Genomic DNA, 5,000 nt, shown 5'->3' with positions numbered 1-5,000 from the left:
TGTGTGTGTGTGTGTGTGTGTGCTCATGCTCACACAAAAACAATGTAAGGAAAGTCTCCTACAAAGTCCCTTCGGCACCAGCAGCTTCCTCACACACACAGTTACTGGCCCGGCCTGTGAGGTCATTTCCTGTACAGGGTGTAACGCTGTATCCGATTGGCTGACGAACTCATTATTAAGGGCACATGGGGCAGAAACGCATGTAAACAAACAAACACATTCATACACAGTCTGATGGGGTAAAAGCCACAGTCGACCGCACACACACAGCATCAAACATCTACATGTCATACTGAACGATACACAACAAAACATCACAATTAACAGCATTCTGCACTCTAAAAAAATCTTGGCTTGTTTTTTATACCTAAATCTTGGGTTGAGCCTTTTGGATCAATTATTGGGGTTATTTTTTCAGTGTTTGGGTAGTTTTGTTTTACCCAGATCCTGGGTCAGACGTGACATCCCAGTGTTTGGGTAGTTTTTGTTTTACCCAGATCCTGGGTCAGACGTAACAACCCAGTGTTTGGGTAGTTTTTGTTTTACCCAGATCCTGGGTCAGACGTGACATCCCAGTGTTTGGGTAGTTTTTGTTTTACCCAGATCCTGGGTCAGACGTAACAACCCGGTGTTTGGGTAGTTTTTGTTTTACCCAGATCCTGGGTCAGACGTAACAACCCAGTGTTTGGGTAGTTTTTGTTTTACCCAGATCCTGGGTCAGACGTGACATCCCAGTGTTTGGGTAGTTTTTGTTTTACCCAGATCCTGGGTCAGACGTAACAACCCAGTGTTTGGGTAGTTTTTGTTTTACCCAGATCCTGGGTCAGACGTAACAACCCAGTGTTTGGGTAGTTTTTGTTTTACCCAGATCCTGTGTCAGACATAACAACCCAGTGTTTGGGTAGTTTTTGTTTTACACAGATCCTAGGTCAGTCGTAACAACCCGGTGTTTGGGTAGTTTTTGTTTTACCCAGATCCTGGGTCAGACGTGACATCCCAGTGTTTGGGTAGTTTTTTTTTTACCCAGATCCTGCTTCAGACGTAACAACCCAGTGTTTGGGTAGTTTTTGTTTTACCCAGATCCTGGGTCAGACGTGACATCCCAGTGTTTGGGTAGTTTTTGTTTTACCCAGATCCTGGGTCAGACATGACATCCCAGTGTTTGGGTAGTTTTTGTTTTACCCAGATCCTGCTTCAGACGTAACAACCCAGTGTTTGGGTAGTTTTTGTTTTACCCAGATCCTGGGTCAGACGTAACAACCCAGTGTTTGGGTAGTTTTTGTTTTACCCAGATCCTGGGTCAGACGCAAGTTATTGATCGCAGGATTTTTGCGACCTCTTCATGGAGAGAGAGCACTGCAGCTCCATCAAATTGTACATTTTATTTGATTATAAATTCGTTATTGTTCTGTATAACATTTAATTTTATGCAAAGCAACCGTTACGGTGGAAACGTGACAACAGAGACTGCCCGATTACACTTGAATTACTTCTAAATGTTTAATTTTTACTACTAATATTTCTTCAATGAGCTTAAATGTATGCAATATGCATTTAACACTATATAAAATATGCTATACTGTAAAATATGATCGGAAATAAAGGAATTATCATGCAAACCAGTGGTTGTGTGGAGTATTTTTTTTAAAGTTTAGAGGATTTAAGTTAATCCATAAAAAATAATTCATGTCTGAAGTAAAACAAAAAAAAGCTAGTACTATAGTAAAAATGAATCAACCCAGTATGCTGGGTTAAATAACCCAATTTGCTGAGTAAAATTAACCCCACATGTGTTCGGTCCTATATTTACCCAGGCCTTGTGTTGTTTTTAACCCAGTTTCTTTTGACACATAAAATGGAAAAGCCCCTGTGCTGATGTGAGCAACGTTTGCCTAGAAAAGACTAGACTACAGTAGTTCCATGCAAATGACACTAATCAGCTGTTGTGTAATACAAGAGTGACATAAAAGTTACAAAACAAGTCTATAGACTTCATATCTGATGAAGTTTGCATCACTGATTCTGTCATTTTCCTGTTTATTAAGATGCTTTGAAATGATTTCTTTTGCACGCTGACTTGTCTTGGCAATCACTGAAATGTGTGTCACATTACAAAAAAAACCTGCATCATCCATGACACACACACACACACACACACACACACAGTCTTAATCCGATCCACCCATGTTAATCTGTAAACCGCGGTGTAAACAGGGCCGTCCTCAGATTAAAGCCGCACAAACCCGGGTCAGTGTTCAACACAACGACTGCAGGGAAACGCAGATTATCCAGCCGCAGGTGTTTGTGAGAATCGCTTCAACAAAAAACAGCTTTTGATGTCAATCACCGTGTGCGGAGAATATTAATTCATAAAGACGACGTCTGCTTTACCCAGCCATCCTGCTGTTAATATTACATGAGTAACAATCGCATTTCTGCCGCTGGAATTATTCATCAGCACAAACTCGCACGCCGACACCAAATCAAAACACTGACACGCATAAACATGCTAACAACAACATCAGAGCGATCATCACGCGACACTTCAAGCACACGAGTGAGAAACTGACTTAAGACGTGTTCACAACAAGACGAATATTAATTATTACCCATCTAGTATTGGTAGGTTTCAGATTAGTTGTGGGGGAGGGGTTATGATTAGGGGAGGAGTTATGATTAGGGGAGGGGTTACGATTAGGGGTGTGGTGATGATTAGGGGAGGGGTTATGATTAGGGGTGTGGTGATGATTAGGGGTGTGGTTATGATTAGGGGTGTGGTGATGATTAGGGGAGGAGTTATGTTAGGGGTGTGGTTATGATTAGGGGAGGAGTCCAGATTAGGGGAGGAGTTATGATTAGGGGTGGGGTTAGGATTAGGGGAGGAGTCTGGGTTAGGGGAGGAGTTAGGATTAGAGGATTTGTTACACCAGTAGGTGGCGACAAGTGACTGTTAAAATGTATTTGTCAGTGGCGCCTTTCTCACAGCAATCCTGGTGAATTACAGTAAAATGACCAGAATTACTTTACCGGTATTTACACAGATATGCTGTTCACAGAAGCAACGGCTTCTGGCTTTTTACCGGTAAGAGACCATTCACACACCAGCAGCAAAATATCGGTAAATTCTGTGATGTCAGTCATCGGAAACGAGCTTTAAACGCTGCGTAAATTGCCGGAACCCATTACTGGTATTTTTGAAAAGGTCCTGTTATCACATGATCTGTTACTGGTCATTTACCAGTAAAGACTGTGTGAAAGGGGATATTGAATCATTCATTCAAGAGATTTGTTCAAAAACACTGATTCATCCAGTAATGAAACAAGCGAAGTATTTATAAGCGAGTCATTGAATCATTCTTTCAATCCGATTTTATTAAATAATTCATACAACTTAATTAAACATTTTAAATAGATTGCAGCAAAATTAACATTTTGTCAGAACCTCCAGTAAATTACATGTTATTTTCTGTTCAGAATCACATGGAAGCTTATTTACGGCACAGAATAAAACATTTTAAAAGATAATTGCGACTTTTTTCTTGCAATTGTGAGTTTATATTTTGTAATTCTGACATCTTTTCTCAGAATTGTGATATAAACTCGCAGAAAAAAAGTCTGAACTGCAAGATAGTCCAATTATAAGGAAAAAAGACGTTATAACACGCAATTGCGACTTTATGTCACACAATTCTGACTTTAAAATACATAATTGTGACTTTATATCACACAATTGTGAGGAAAAAAGTCAGAATTGTGAGATAAAAGGTCACAATTACCTTTTTTATTTTATTATAACAAGGTTCCATAGAATCATGGCCTCGATTTGAAACAACAACAAAAATCGTGATTCTGAATTTATCCCGAATGGTGCAGCTCCAATCGTTCCCAATAGGATTAATGCATTTCGAAAGCAGACAGGGCGAATTTACTTTTCATGCCGACTTTAAAATGGGGGCGACGTCTGCAGCAGAGAAGATAAAATGTGTTTGTCTGACAGCTGCCAGTGTGTGTGTGTGTGTGTGTATGCATACGAGACAGCGCCACAGGTAAACTGATCAGACAGGCAGAACCAAACTCTGAAGGGAGTAGATCTGCCTCCTATCACACACACACATGTACCTACACTTCATAAAGCATTTAAAGGTCACAAAAACTCTCACAAAAACACCTGATCAAAAGAGAAGCTCAAATGCCACTGAAGTCTTGCTGTATAAAGGACAGCGTCTTCAACAGGGTGTTTAACCTGACATCTCAATTTAACATCAGATTCAGTAGAGGAGCGTTCTTGAGCGAGGTTATCTGTCTCTACAGGCATTCCATATTCAAGAAGTCAAACAATGCAGAGCAACCCATTAAAAACCAGTAGCCGTTATCTGTACGTTTATTACGAGGTAAAGGAAACTGCAGCTGATGGAAACCATGATAAGCGACTTTGTTCTGTCTGCACTGTCATTTTTTTAAACCAAGATTATTTTAGTTTTTAATATGTTTCAAGACAAACCATGTGCACATTCATGTCAAACTGCAGTTTCCATGATTATTATTTTAGTCTTTTTACTTCAAATTTCATGTTTAATTCGATGTATTTTAAGGTATATTTAGTAGCGATTTTTGATGAAAATTGATTCAAAGTAAATCCTACATTTGTTTGGATGTCAAAATCACACTTCAGATTATATTTTCTGAGAAATAATGAATCATGAATGATTCTAACTGAGGTGAAGGACATAAAGAGTCTCTTTCACTGAGAAAAATGTACTATGGAAAAAACACGGTTTTGGGGTCATTTACTGTAGTCTAAATGTAATATTAAGCATTCATATAAAAACACCATGGTATTACCACCCTTACACCACAGATACTCTACTTTTTAACTGTATTTACATTCCACAGATGTTTTATGTGGAAACTAAACACAGGATGTCATGTTTTGATTGACATTTAACTTTACTGAGTAGCGAACAAACCATACCATATCATCAAACACATGATTAACAATA

General features: G+C 39.1%; 1 protein-coding gene across 2 annotated transcripts in view; it reads right to left on the bottom strand.

The window, feature by feature from the left end:
- The window catches only part of ppp1r16b (protein phosphatase 1, regulatory subunit 16B), an 85,351-nt gene that overhangs the window by 79,707 nt on the left and 644 nt on the right, over positions 1 to 5,000 (bottom strand). The gene's annotated exons all lie outside the window — the stretch shown is intronic.

This window comes from Siphateles boraxobius, unplaced genomic scaffold (assembly GCF_051911475.1).
Source record: "Siphateles boraxobius isolate OS27281-9 unplaced genomic scaffold, OSU_SipBor_1 109, whole genome shotgun sequence".
NCBI lineage: Eukaryota > Metazoa > Chordata > Actinopteri > Cypriniformes > Leuciscidae > Siphateles > Siphateles boraxobius.
The sequence above is the reverse complement of the archived record's forward strand: the minus strand, read 5'-3'. Positions and strand labels throughout refer to the sequence as shown.